Here is a 15,779-nt window from a genome sequence, read left to right on the forward strand (position 1 = left end):
TTTTTTTTTTTAAAACCACATAATGAGAGCCGGAAGGTTGAAGCTCAGCTTTATTTAGTTGAGGACAACACCAGGGAGGGGCAGAAGCCGTTAGTAGGCCCTAACCACCTTTTTTTTTTTTAAAACCACATAATGAGAGCCGGAAGGTTGAAGCTCAGCTTTATTTAGTTGAGGACAACACCAGGGAGGGGCAGAAGCCGTTAGTAGGCCCTAACCACCATTTTTTTTTTTAAAACCACATAATGAGAGCCGGAAGGTTGAAGCTCAGCTTTATTTAGTTGAGGACAACACCAGGGAGGGGCAGAAGCCGTTAGTAGGCCCTAACCACCTTTTTTTTTTTTAAAACCACATAATGAGAGCCGGAAGGTTGAAGCTCAGCTTTATTTAGTTGAGGACAACACCAGGGAGGGGCAGAAGCCGTTAGTAGGCCCTAACCACCTTTTTTTTTTTTAAAACCACATAATGAGAGCCGGAAGGTTGAAGCTCAGCTTTATTTAGTTGAGGACAACACCAGGGAGGGGCAGAAGCCGTTAGTAGGCCCTAACCACCTTTTTTTTTTTTAAAACCACATAATGAGAGCCGGAAGGTTGAAGCTCAGCTTTATTTAGTTGAGGACAACACCAGGGAGGGGCAGAAGCCGTTAGTAGGCCCTAACCACCTTTTTTTTTTTTAAAACCACATAATGAGAGCCGGAAGGTTGAAGCTCAGCTTTATTTAGTTGAGGACAACACCAGGGAGGGGCAGAAGCCGTTAGTAGGCCCTAACCACCTTTTTTTTTTTTAAAACCACATAATGAGAGCCGGAAGGTTGAAGCTCAGCTTTATTTAGTTGAGGACAACACCAGGGAGGGGCAGAAGCCGTTAGTAGGCCCTAACCACCTTTTTTTTTTTTAAAACCACATAATGAGAGCCGGAAGGTTGAAGCTCAGCTTTATTTAGTTGAGGACAACACCAGGGAGGGGCAGAAGCCGTTAGTAGGCCCTAACCACCATTTTTTTTTTTAAAACCACATAATGAGAGCCGGAAGGTTGAAGCTCAGCTTTATTTAGTTGAGGACAACACCAGGGAGGGGCAGAAGCCGTTAGTAGGCCCTAACCACCTTTTTTTTTTTTAAAACCACATAATGAGAGCCGGAAGGTTGAAGCTCAGCTTTATTTAGTTGAGGACAACACCAGGGAGGGGCAGAAGCCGTTAGTAGGCCCTAACCACCATTTTTTTTTTTAAAACCACATAATGAGAGCCGGAAGGTTGAAGCTCAGCTTTATTTAGTTGAGGACAACACCAGGGAGGGGCAGAAGCCGTTAGTAGGCCCTAACCACCTTTTTTTTTTTTAAAACCACATAATGAGAGCCGGAAGGTTGAAGCTCAGCTTTATTTAGTTGAGGACAACACCAGGGAGGGGCAGAAGCCGTTAGTAGGCCCTAACCACCTTTTTTTTTTTTAAAACCACATAATGAGAGCCGGAAGGTTGAAGCTCAGCTTTATTTAGTTGAGGACAACACCAGGGAGGGGCACACAGACAGACTCCTTTAGTAGGCCTGAAAAGCCTATTGCATTTTTCAAAATGGTAATTTGGAGCAGAAGGTTGAAGCTCAGCTTTATTTAGTTGAGGGCAACACCAGGGAGGGGCAGAAGCCGTTAGTAGGCCCTAACCAAAGTTGAAGGCCAAATGCAGTTTAATTTCTGATACTATAGGCCGAAAGCCAGAAGGTGGAAGTTCCGATTTAGACAGTGGAGCACAATTTGAATTAGGGACTGCAGACAGACTTAGTAGGCTGTCCCCTGTGGACCATGCATCCACCACATTAACCCATTGCGCCGTAATGGACACGTAATCTTCCGTGGCCATGCCTACAGGTCCATGCGTCTGTTGTCAGGTGCACCTTTGTACTCACAGATTGCCAGAGTGCATGGACAATGCGGTCTTCTACATGCTGGTGGAGGGTTGGGATGGCTTTTCTCGCAAAAGAAGTGTCGACTGGTTAGCTTGTAGCGTGGTACAGCGTAGTCCATCATGGCCTTATTAATAGTAAATAAAATATATAACTAGGCTCTATGAACTTTTAAATAGGTTCCAGGGGTACACGGGCAGCATTGGTGTGGTCAGTGGAGGAGTATTGCAAGTAGGGGCTGCAGACAGGCTATCAAAGGCCTAAAATAACAAACAGTAGGCAGTCATGGCAGTTTTACATCGGTTACATGGATACACAGGCAGGCACTCCAGGCAGCATTGTGGTCAGTGGAGGAGTATTGCAAGTAGGGACCGCACACAGGCTATCAAAGGCCTAAAATAACAAACAATAGGCTCATGGCAGTTTCACAGCGGTTACATGGATACACGGGCAGGCAGCTTGGTGGTGGTGAGTGGAGGAGTATTTAAAGTAGGGACCGCAGACAGGCTTCAAAGGCCTAACATAAGAAAATGGGCTGGCTGTAGGCACTTTATAATTGGTTCCAGGGGTACACGGGCAGCAGTGGTCTGGTCAGTGGAGGAGTATTTAAAGTAGGGACCGCAGACAGGCTATCAAAGGCCTAACATAACAAACAATAGGCTCATGGCAGTTTCACAGCGGTTACATGGATACACGGGCAGGCAGCTTGGTGGTGAGTGGAGGAGTATTTAAAGTAGGGACCGCACACAGGCTATCAAAGGCCTAAAATAACAAACAATAGGCTCATGGCAGTTTCACAGCGGTTACATGGATACACGGGCAGGCAGCTTGGTGGTGAGTGGAGGAGTATTTAAAGTAGGGACCGCACACAGGCTATCAAAGGCCTAAAATAACAAACAATAGGCTCATGGCAGTTTCACAGCGGTTACATGGATACACGGGCAGGCAGCTTGGTGGTGGTGAGTGGAGGAGTATTTAAAGTAGGGACCGCAGACAGGCTTCAAAGGCCTAACATAAGAAAATGGGCTGGCTGTAGGCACTTTATAATTGGTTCCAGGGGTACACGGGCAGCAGTGGTCTGGTCAGTGGAGGAGTATTTAAAGTAGGGACCGCAGACAGGCTATCAAAGGCCTAACATAACAAACAATAGGCTCATGATGGCAGTTTCACAGCGGTTACATGGATACACGGGCAGGCAGCTTGGTGGTGAGTGGAGGAGTATTTAAAGTAGGGACCGCAGACAGGCTATCAAAGGCCTAACATAAGAAAATGGGCTGGCTGTAGGCACTTTATAATTGGTTCCAGGGGTACACGGGCAGCAGTGGTCTGGTCAGTGGAGGAGTATTTAAAGTAGGGACCGCAGACAGGCTATCAAAGGCCTAACATAACAAACAATAGGCTCATGATGGCAGTTTCACAGCGGTTACATGGATACACGGGCAGGCAGCTTGGTGGTGAGTGGAGGAGTATTTAAAGTAGGGACCGCAGACAGGCTATCAAAGGCCTAAAATAACAAACAATAGGCTCATGGCAGTTTCACAGCGGTTACATGGATACACGGGCAGGCAGCTTGGTGGTGGTGAGTGGAGGAGTATTTAAAGTAGGGACCGCAGACAGGCTTCAAAGGCCTAACATAAGAAAATGGGCTGGCTGTAGGCACTTTATAATTGGTTCCAGGGGTACACGGGCAGCAGTGGTCTGGTCAGTGGAGGAGTATTTAAAGTAGGGACCGCAGACAGGCTATCAAAGGCCTAAAATAACAAACAATAGGCTCATGGCAGTTTTACAGCGGTTACATGGATACACAGGCAGCTTGGTGGTGAGTGGAGGAGTATTTAAAGTAGGGACCGCAGACAGGCTATCAAAGGCCTAAAATAACAAACAATAGGCTCATGGCAGTTTCACAGCGGTTACATGGATACACGGGCAGGCAGCTTGGTGGTGGTGAGTGGAGGAGTATTTAAAGTAGGGACCGCAGACAGGCTTCAAAGGCCTAACATAAGAAAATGGGCTGGCTGTAGGCACTTTATAATTGGTTCCAGGGGTACACGGGCAGCAGTGGTCTGGTCAGTGGAGGAGTATTTAAAGTAGGGACCGCAGACAGGCTATCAAAGGCCTAACATAACAAACAATAGGCTCATGGCAGTTTCACAGCGGTTACATGGATACACGGGCAGGCAGCTTGGTGGTCAGTGGAGGAGTATTTAAAGTAGGGACCGCAGACAGGCTATCAAAGGCCTAAAATAACAAACAATAGGCTCATGGCAGTTTTACAGCGGTTACATGGATACACAGGCAGCTTGGTGGTGAGTGGAGGAGTAGTGCAAGGAGTGTCTGTCCCAGTACTCCCAAAATATAAATAGATGTTAATGTCTCGCAAAACAACCAAAACAAAAAAAAAAGGTGGCATACTTAGGTACAGGGGTGGGCTCATCTACTGAGTTTCTGACATTGTAATTTGGCAGTAACTATTTAATGGTGCCAATATAGGACACAGACACAGACTACTTTAAGTTGCATCATAGATGTCTACAAATTTGTATTGTCAGTGCCAGACATTGAATGATGTCAGCGAATAGACTAAAGATTGGTGGAGCTGTGCGACATAATTTTGCACGTGGTAGAGCACATTTTGAGCTGGGGTAGGGGGGAACTCTCTTGAGGCCGGCGGGACCGCCCCAGGGCCCCTCATGTTACAACGGTGTGTCTGACGTTGGGTGCGCACCACCACCGCCAGAGACACTACATTGTACTATGAGGGACCCAGTAGCAATGCCGTCAACCAAAAGCGAGCACACCCACCTCTTCAGACAAACAGCAGTCTCACGGGTGCTTGCGCCAAGTCGCGATACCACGGCCCCGTGTGGGGAGTTTTGCCATTTAGGGAGGTGTAAACATGTCGTATGCTGTACAATCAGCTGCAGCAAATTAGACATTAGAAAAGTAATTCACAGGCAAGAGCTTTTCATAGGAAAGCTAGGTGTCGGCCGGGCAAGGTGGGGCAAAAGATTTCGAAATCCAGTTGTGGTTCATTTTAATGAATGTTAGATCGTCAACATTTTGGGTAGCCAGACGAGTCCTTTTTTCGGTTAATATTGAACCTGCAGCACTGAATACTCTTTCTGATAGGACACTTGCTGCCGGGCAAGCAAGCTCCTGCAATGCATATTCTGCCAATTCTGGCCAGGTGTCTAATTTGGAGGCCCAGTAATCAAATGGGAATGACGGTTGAGGGAGAACATCGATAAGGGATGAAAAATAGTTAGTAACCATACTGGACAAATGTTGTCTCCTGTCACTTTCAATTGATGCAGCAGTACCTGTCCTGTCTGCGGTCATAGCAAAATCACTCCACAACCTGGTCAGAAAACCCCTCTGTCCAACGCCACTTCTGATGTGTGCACCCCTAACACTCCTAGTCTGCTGCCCCCTGGAGCTTGTGTGAGAACGATCACGTGCGCTGTGTGCTGGGAATGCCTGAAGCAAACGGTCAACAAGAGTTGATTGTTTGGTTGCTAATATTAGTTCCAAGTTCTCATGTGGCATAATATTTTGCAATTTGCCTTTATAGCGTGGATCAAGGAGGCAGGCCAACCAGTAATCGTCATCGTTCATCATTTTCGTAATGCGTGTGTCCCTTTTTAGGATACGTAAGGCATAATCCGCCATGTGGGCCAAAGTTCCAGTTGTCAAATCTCCGGTTGTGATTGGTTGAGGGGCAGTTGCAGGCAAATCTACGTCACTTGTGTCCCTCAAAAAACCAGAACCCGGCCGTGACACGCAACCAATTTCCTGTGCCCCCGTGAAAGTTTCCGCATTAAAAATATACTCATCCCCATCATCCTCCTCGTCCTCCACCTCCTCTTCGCCCGCTACCTCGTCCTGTACACTGCCCTGACCAGACAATGGCTGACTGTCATCAAGGCTTCCCTCTTCCTCTGGTGCAGACGCCTGCTCCTTTATGTGCGTCAAACTTTGCATCAGCAGACGCATTAGGGGGATGCTCATGCTTATTACGGCGTTGTCTGCACTAACCAGCCGTGTGCATTCCTCAAAACACTGAAGGACTTGACACATGTCTTGTATCTTCGACCACTGCACACCTGACAACTCCATGTCTGCCATCCTACTGCCTGCCCGTGTATCCTCCCACAAATAAATAACAGCACGCCTCTGTTCGCACAGTCTCTGAAGCATGTGCAGTGTTGAGTTCCACCTTGTTGCAACGTCTATGATTAGGCGATGCTGGGGAAGGTTCAAAGACCGCTGATAGGTCTGCATACGGCTGGCGTGTACAGGCGAACGTCGGATATGTGAGCAAAGTGCACGCACTTTGAGGAGCAGGTCGGAGAACCCAGGATAAGTTTTCAATAAGCACTGCACCACCAGGTTTAAGGTGTGAGCCAGGCAAGGAATGTGTTTCAGTTGGGAAAGGGAGATGGCAGCCATGAAATTCCTTCCGTTATCACTCACTACCTTGCCTGCCTCAAGATCTACTGTGCCCAGCCACGACTGCGTTTCTTGTTGCAAGAACTCGGACAGAACTTCCGCGGTGTGTCTGTTGTCGCCCAAACACTTCATAGCCAATACAGCCTGCTGACGCTTGGCAGTAGCTGGCCCATAATGGGACAACTGGTGTGCAACAGTGTCATCTGCCGATGGAGTGGTTGGCCGACTGCGTTCTGTGGAAGAGCTGTAGCTTCTGCAGGAGGACGAGGAGGAGGAGGAGGGGGTGCGAACGCCTACAGCCAACTGTTTCCTAGACCGTGGGCTAGGCACAACTGTCCCTAAATTGATGTCGCCTGTGGACCCTGCATCCACCACATTCACCCAGTGTGCCGTGATGGACACATAACGTCCCTGGCCATGCCTACTGGTCCATGCATCTGTAGTCAGGTGCACCTTTGTACTCACAGATTGCCTAAGTGCATGGACGATGCGCTGTTTAACATGCTGGTGCAGGGCTGGGATGGCTTTTCTGGAAAAAAAGTGTCGACTAGGTAGCTCGTATCGTGGTTCAGCGTACTCCATCAGGGCTTTAAAAGCTTCGCTTTCAACTAAACGGTAGGGCATCATCTCTAACGAGATTAGTCTAGCTATGTGGGCGTTAAAACCCTGTGTACGCGGATGCGAGGATAAGTACTTCCTTTTTCTAACCAGAGTCTCATGTAGGGTGAGCTGGACTGGAGAGCAGGAGATCGTGGAACTTTCGGGTGTGCCGGTGTACATGGCAGACTGAGAGACGGTTGGAGACGGTATTGTTTCCGCCGGTGCCCTAGATGCAATATTTCCTCCTACTAAACTGGTGATTCCCTGACCCTGACTGCTTTTGGCTGGCAAAGAAACCTGCACAGATACTGCCGGTGGTGCGGAAAATGGTGGCCTTACAGTGACGGAAGGGATGTTGCGTTGCTGACTAGCTTCATTGGCCGAGGGTGCTACAACCTTAAGGGACGTTTGGTAGTTAGTCCAGGCTTGAAAATGCATGGTGGTTAAGTGTCTATGCATGCAACTAGTATTTAGACTTTTCAGATTCTGACCTCTGCTTAAGCTAGTTGAACATTTTTGACAGATGACTTTGCGCTGATCAGTTGGATGTTGTTTAAAAAAATGCCAGACTGCACTCTTCCTAGACTCGGATCCCTTTTCAGGGATTGCAGACTGAGCTTTAACCGGATGGCCACGCTGTCCTCCAACAGGTTTTGGCTTTGACACGCGTTTTGGGCCAGATACGGGCCCGGCAGATGGAACCTGTTGCGATGTTGATGCCTGCTGCGGCCCCTCCTCCACCTCCGCTTCTGAACTACTGCCGCCTGCACCCTGTTCCCCCAATGGCTGCCAATCGGGGTCAATAACTGGGTCATCTATTACCTCCTCTTCGAGCTCGTGTGCAACTTCGTCTGTGTCACTGTGTCGGTCGGTGGTATAGCGTTCGTGGCGGGGCAACATAGTCTCATCAGGGTCTGATTGTGGATCTGTACCCTGAGAGGGCAATGTGGTGGTCTGAGTCAAAGGAGCAGCATAGTACTCTGGCTGTGGCTGTGCATCAGTGCACTCCATGTCAGAATCTACTTGTAATGGGCATGGCCTGTTAAATGTTTCACTTTCTAAGCCAGGGACGGTATGTGTAAAGAGCTCCATGGAGTGACCCGTTGTGTCGCTTGCTGCATCCTTCTCTCTTGTTGTAGTTTTTGCTGAGGAGGACAAGGAAGCGACTTGTCCCTGACCGTGAACATCCACAAGCGACGCGCTGCTTTTACATTTACCAGTTTCGGAAGAGGAGGCAAAAGAGCTAGAGGCTGAGTCTGCAATGTAAGCCAAAACTTGCTGTTGCTGCTCAGCCTTTAAAAGCGGTTTTCCTACTCCCAGAAAAGAGAGCGTTCGAGGCCTTGTGTAGCCTGACGACGAAACTGGCTCCACAGCTCCAGACTTAGGTGGAATATTTTTATCCCCACGACCACCTGATGCTCCACTACCACTACCATCATTACCAGCTGACAATGAACGCCCACGACGACCTCTTGCACCAGACTTCCTCATTGTTTAAAAATCGTAACCAAACTAACTTTATTTGTTGCTGTCAAACAACTTACACGGTGAGCTATAACTTCAGTATGATTTCAATATCCCTTAACAGGTTGGTGAGACCACAAGGAAAATCAGGCACAATGTTACACACTCTGTTTTCTGTGACACCAAATCACAGAGATGACACACACGCAGGACTGTCACTCAAGCACTAATGTCAATATTAATCTCCCACCTAATTTATTTTTTTTTTTTTCTCTGTGAGACTTTAGAAACCAAATAATATTTAAAAAAAAAACAAAAAAACAAGGCTTTCTATGGCCCACTGAATGAGAGATGGCACGCACAGGAGTGGCACACAAGCCCTGACTGAGGCCAATATTTTTCTCCCACTGATTGATGTAGTGTTTTTGTGTTGAGGTTGATTTTAAAACACAAATGAAGGAAAAAAATAAAAAGGCTTTCTATGGCCCACAATTAGAGAGAGAGGTGGCACACCCAGGAGTCAAGACTGGCACACAAGCTGAAATGGCAATATTACTCTCCCACTGTTTTTTTATGTATTTTTTTTTTATTTTCAGGGAGACTTTAGAAACCAAATAATATTTAAAAAAAAAAAAAAAAACAAGGCTTTCTATGGCCCACTGAATGAGAGGGACAGAGGTGGCACACCCAGGAGTCAAGACTGGCACACAAGCTGAAATGGCAATATTACTCTCCCACTGTTTTTTTATGTATTTTTTTTTTTTATTTTCAGGGAGACTTTAGAAACCAAATAATATTAAAAAAACCAAAAAATAAATAGGCTTTCTATGGCCCACTGAATGAAAGGGAGAGAGGTGGCACACCCAGGAGTCAAGACTGGCACACAAGCTGAAAGGGCAATATTACTCTCCCACTGTTTTTTTATGTATTTTTTTTTTTTATTTTCAGGGAGACTTTAGAAACCAAATAATATTAAAAAAACCAAAAAATAAATAGGCTTTCTATGGCCCACAATTAGAGAGAGAGGTGGCACACCCAGGAGTCAAGACTGGCACACAAGCTGAAATGGCAATATTACTCTCCCACTGTTTTTTTATGTTTTTTTTTTTTATTTTCAGGGAGACTTTAGAAACCAAATAATATTAAAAAAAAACAAAAAAACAAGGCTTTCTATGGCCCACTGAATGAGAGGGAGAGAGGTGGCACACCCAGGAGTCAAGACTGGCACACAAGCTGAAATGGCAATATTACTCTCCCACTGTTTTTTTATGTATTTTTTTTTTTTATTTTCAGGGAGACTTTAGAAACCAAATAATATTAAAAAAACCAAAAAATAAATAGGCTTTCTATGGCCCACTGAATGAAAGGGAGAGAGGTGGCACACCCAGGAGTCAAGACTGGCACACAAGCTGAAAGGGCAATATTACTCTCCCACTGTTTTTTTATGTATTTTTTTTTTTTATTTTCAGGGAGACTTTAGAAACCAAATAATATTAAAAAAACCAAAAAATAAATAGGCTTTCTATGGCCCACAATTAGAGAGAGAGGTGGCACACCCAGGAGTCAAGACTGGCACACAAGCTGAAATGGCAATATTACTCTCCCACTGTTTTTTTATGTTTTTTTTTTTTATTTTCAGGGAGACTTTAGAAACCAAATAATATTAAAAAAAAAACAAAAAAACAAGGCTTTCTATGGCCCACTGAATGAGAGGGAGAGAGGTGGCACACCCAGGAGTCAAGACTGGCACACAAGCTGAAATGGCAATATTACTCTCCCACTGTTTTTTTATGTATTTTTTTTTTTTATTTTCAGGGAGACTTTAGAAACCAAATAATATTAAAAAAACCAAAAAATAAATAGGCTTTCTATGGCCCACTGAATGAAAGGGAGAGAGGTGGCACACCCAGGAGTCAAGACTGGCACACAAGCTGAAAGGGCAATATTACTCTCCCACTGTTTTTTTATGTATTTTTTTTTTTTATTTTCAGGGAGACTTTAGAAACCAAATAATATTAAAAAAACCAAAAAATAAATAGGCTTTCTATGGCCCACAATTAGAGAGAGAGGTGGCACACCCAGGAGTCAAGACTGGCACACAAGCTGAAATGGCAATATTACTCTCCCACTGTTTTTTTATGTTTTTTTTTTTTATTTTCAGGGAGACTTTAGAAACCAAATAATATTAAAAAAAAAACAAAAAAACAAGGCTTTCTATGGCCCACTGAATGAGAGGGAGAGAGGTGGCACACCCAGGAGTCAAGACTGGCACACAAGCTGAAATGGCAATATTACTCTCCCACTGTTTTTTTATGTATTTTTTTTTTTTATTTTCAGGGAGACTTTAGAAACCAAATAATATTAAAAAAACCAAAAAATAAATAGGCTTTCTATGGCCCACTGAATGAAAGGGAGAGAGGTGGCACACCCAGGAGTCAAGACTGGCACACAAGCTGAAAGGGCAATATTACTCTCCCACTGTTTTTTTATGTTTTTTTTTTTTTTTCAGGGAGACTTTAGAAACCAAATAATATTAAAAAAAAAAAAAAAAAAAAAATAGGCTTGCTATAGCCCACTGAATGAGAGATAGCACACACAGCAGTGGCACACAAGCCCTGACTGAGGCCAATATTTTTCTCCCACTGATTGATGTAGTGTTTTTGTGTTGAGGTAGATTTTAGAACACAAATCACGGAAAAAATAAATAGGCTTTCTATGGCCCACTGAATGAAAGGGAGAGAGGTGGCACACCCAGGAGTCAAGACTGGCACACAAGCTGAAAGGGCAATATTACTCTCCCACTGTTTTTTTATGTATTTTTTGTTTTTTCAGGGAGACTTTAGAAACCCAATAATATTTTAAAAAAAAAATAAATAGGCTTTCTATGGCCCACTGAATGAGAGGGAGAGAGGTGGCACACCCAGGAGTCAAGACTGGCACACAAGCTGAAAGGGCAATATTATTCTCCCACTGTTTTTTTAGGTTTTTTTTTTTTTTTTCAGGGAGAATTAGAAACCAAATAATATTAAAAAAAAAAAAAAAAAATAGGCTTGCTATAGCCCACTGAATGAGAGATAGCACACACAGCAGTGGCACACAAGCCCTGACTGAGGCCAATATTTTTCTCCCACTGATTGATGTACTGTTTTTGTGTTGAGGTAGATTTTAGAACACAAATCACGGAAAAAATAAATAGGCTTTCTATGGCCCACTCAGTGAGAGATGGCACACACAGGGATGGCACTGTAGCAGAAATGCCAATCTTAATCTCCCACAAAAAAAAAAAACAAAAAAAAAAAAAAAACTGTCCTACAATTACTATCTCCCTGCAGTAATGTAAGCCAGGTATGGCAGGCAGCAATAGGAGTGGACTGATGCACAAATTAAATAAAAAGTGTGGAAAAACAGAAAAGATAGCTGTGCAGAAAGGAAGGAACAAGAGGATATGTGCTTTGAAAAAAGCAGTTGGTTTCCACAGTGGCGTACACACAGCAATACAGCTATCACGGAGCCTTCTAGGGCAGCCCAATGAGCTACAGCGCTGAGGGGAAAAAAAAAAAAAAATAGCTTCCACAGTCCCTGCACACCGAAGGTGGTGTTGGACAGTGGAAATCGCTGCAGCACAAGCGGTTTGGTGGTTAGTGGACCCTGCCTAACGCTCTCCCTGCTTCTGATGAAGCGGCAGCAACCTGTCCCTAAGCTCAGATCAGCAGCAGTAAGATGGCGGTCGGCGGGAACGCCCCTTTATAGCCCCTGTGACGCCGCAGACAGCAAGCCAATCACTGCAATGCCCTTCTCTAAGATGGTGGGGACCAGGATCTATGTCATCACGCTGCCCACACTCTGCGTTCACCTTCATTGGCTGAGAAATGGCGCTTTTCGCGTCATTGAAACGCGACTTTGGCGCGAAAGTCGCGTACCGCATGGCCGACAAGCACAGGGGTCGGATCGGGTTTCATGAGACGCCGACTTAGCCAAAAGTCGGCGACTTTTGAAAATGATCGACCCGTTTCGCTCAACCCTACTCACGATTGCCGACATCATAATTGCGTTCCGCAGGCGAAAACTTTTGAGAAAAGAAGGCACACGGTTTCATCAAGGAACCATCAGAATTCCTCTGAGACAAAACGGCCCCTGCCCCAATCTCAGAAGCGTCAACCTCAACCTGAAAAGGAAGAGAAACATCCAGCTGACGCAACACAGGGGCAGAAGTAAATCGGCATTTAAGCTCCTTAAAGGCAGAAACAGCCGCAGAGGACCAATTAGTAACATCAGCGCCTTTCTTCGTCAAATCGGTCAGGGGTTTAACCACACTGGAGAAGTTGGCAATGAAACGGCGATAAAAATTAGCAAAGCCCAAAAATTTCTGAAGGCTCTTCACGGATGTGTGCTGGATCCAATCATGAATGGCCTGAACCTTAACCGGATCCATTTCTATAGATGAGGGAGAAAAAATGAAGCCCAAAAAAGAAATCTTCTGTACTCCAAAGAGGCACTTAGACCCCTTCACAAACAAGGCATTATCACAAAGGATCTGAAATACCATCCTAACTTGTTTCACATGAGACTCCCAATCATCTGAAAAAATCTAAATATCATCCAAATATACAATCATGAATTTATCAAGATAATTCCGAAATATATCATGCATGAAGGACTGAAACACAGATGGAGCATTAGAGAGTCCGAATGGCATCACAAGGTATTCAAAATGGCCTTCGGGCGTATTAAACGCAGTTTTCCATTCATCCCCCTGCTTAATACGAACCAGATTATATGCCCCTCGAAGGTCAATCTTAGTAAACCAACTAGCCCCCTTAATCCTAGCAAACAGATCAGAAAGCAAAAGCAAAGGGTATTGGAATTTGACCGTGATCTTATTCAAGAGGCGATAATCAATACAGGGTCTCAAGGAGCCATCTCTTTTGGCAACAAAGAAAAAACCTGCTCCCAATGGTGAAGAAGATGGCCGAATATGCCCCTTCTCCAAGGACTCCTTCACATAGCTCTGCATGGCAGTATGTTCTGGCACAGACAGGTTGAAAAGTCGGCCTTTAGGGAACTTACAGCCTGGAATCAAGTCAATAGCACAATCACAGTCCCTATGCGGTGGAAGGGAACTGGAGTTGGGCTCATTGAATACATCCTGGAAATCTGACAAAAACTCAGGAATTTCAGAAGAGGGGGAGGAGGCAATTGACATCACAGGAACGTCACCATGAACCCCCTGACAACCCCAACTAGTCACAGACATAGATTTCCAATCTAATACCGGATTATGCACCTGTAACCATGGGAAACCCAGCACAATAGCATCATGCAAATTATGCAACACCAGAAAACGACAATCTTCCTGATGGGCTGGCGCCATGCACATGGTCAGCTGTGTCCAAAACTGAGGTTTATTTTTAGCCAACGGTGTAGCATCAATGCCCCTCAAAGGAATAGGACTCTGCAAAGGCTGCAAGGGGAAACCACAACGTCTGGCAAATTCTAAGTCCATTAAATTTAGAGCAGCGCCTGAATCCACAAATGCCACGACAGAAAATGACGATAATGAGCAGATCAGGGTCACAGACAACAGAAATCTAGGTTGTACAGTACTGATGGTAACAGAACCAGCGATTCTCTTGGTACGCTTAGGGCAATCAGAAATAACATGAGCAGAATCGCCGCAGTAAAAACACAACCTTGTTGTGAGTTTGGTTTTTGGGCTCCCCGGTGGTCACTGGTGGTACTGGACTTGTGTGCTTCACTTTCTCTGTTCACCTGTTTCCATCAGGATATGGGTGTATCCTATTTAGCCTTGCTGCTCAGTTATTCTAGTGCCGGCCATCAATGTAACCAGAGCCTTTCTGTTGCATGTTCCTGCTTCTAGACTACTATCAGCTAAGTTGGACTCTTAGTCCTAAGTTTGTTTTGCATTTTTGTTCCAGTTCACAGTTATGTTATTTTTCTGTAGCTGGAAGCTCTTGTGGGCCGAAATTGCCACTCCGGTGTCATGAGTTGACACATGAGTCTTAAAGTAATTTCGGGATGGTACTTTAATAGGGTTTTCAGCTGACCGTGAAGTTCCCTATTGTATCTTCTTGCTATCTAGTAAGCGGACCTCGCTTTGCTGAACCTACCTTCATACTGCGTATGTCTTTTCCTCTGAACTCACCGTCAATATATGTGTGGGGGGCTTCTGTCTCCTTTTTGGGGGGATTTCCCTAGAGGTAAGCCAGGTCTGTCTTTTCCTCTATTAGGGTTAGTTAGTCCTCCGGCTGGCGCTAGGCGTCTAGGGATAAAACGTAGGTACGCCACCCGGCCACTGTTAGTTGTGTGGTAGGTTTAGCTCACGGTCAGCTCGAGATTCCATCACCCAAGAGCTGTTCTGTTATTTATGTTCTCTGACGTTCCCTTGCCATTGGGAACCATGACAGTATGGCCGGCCCAGTGTTAAAACCGTTGGCAGAAGAAAGGAGAGAAAAAGAAGTCTGCAGATTTTTATTTTTTTTTTTTTTCCTCTGAGCTTGCTCTATAGTTGACTTAGTTGCATTTCTGCTCTAATTGCAGCCTTTGTCTCTCTCTCTCCTTCTAATCCTTGAATGGCTCTGATCTCACCTGATTAAAATGGATCCTCAGAGTTTGGCTACAGGTTTGAATAATCTTGCTACGAAGGTTCAAAATTTACAGGATTTTGTTATTCATGCTCCTATATCTGAACCTAGAATTCCTATACCAGAATTTTTCTCCGGGGATAGATCTTGTTTCCTGAATTTCAAAAATAATTGTAAATTATTTCTTTCCCTGAGATCTCGCTCCGCTGGAGATCCCGCACAGCAGGTTAGGATAGTAATTTCCTTGCTGCGGGGTGACCCTCAAGACTGGGCATTTGCATTGGCACCCGGGGATCCTGCGTTGCTCAATGTGGATGCGTTTTTTCTGGCTTTGGGGTTGCTTTATGAGGAACCTAACTTATAGATTCAGGCTGAAAAAGCCTTGATGGCCCTATCTCAAGGGCAAGATGAAGCTGAAATATACTGCCAAAAATTTCGTAAATGGTCTGTGCTTACTCAGTGGAATGAGTGCGCCCTGGCGGCGAATTTCAGAGAGGGTCTCTCTGATGCCATTAAAGATGTTATGGTGGGGTTCCCTGCACCTACAGGTCTGAATGAGTCCATGACAATGGCTATTCAGATTGATCGGCGTTTGCGGGAGCGCAAACCTGTGCACCATTTGGCGGTGTCTTCTGAGAAGGCTCCAGAAAATATGCAATGTGATAGAATTCTGTCCAGAAGCGAACGGCAGAATTTTAGGCGAAAAAATGGGTTGTGCTTCTATTGTGGTGATTCAACTCATGTTATATCAGCATGCTCTAAACGTACAAAGA

The sequence above is a fragment of the Ranitomeya variabilis genome, chromosome 2, assembly GCF_051348905.1.
Source record: "Ranitomeya variabilis isolate aRanVar5 chromosome 2, aRanVar5.hap1, whole genome shotgun sequence".
Classification (NCBI taxonomy): Eukaryota; Metazoa; Chordata; class Amphibia; order Anura; family Dendrobatidae; genus Ranitomeya; species Ranitomeya variabilis.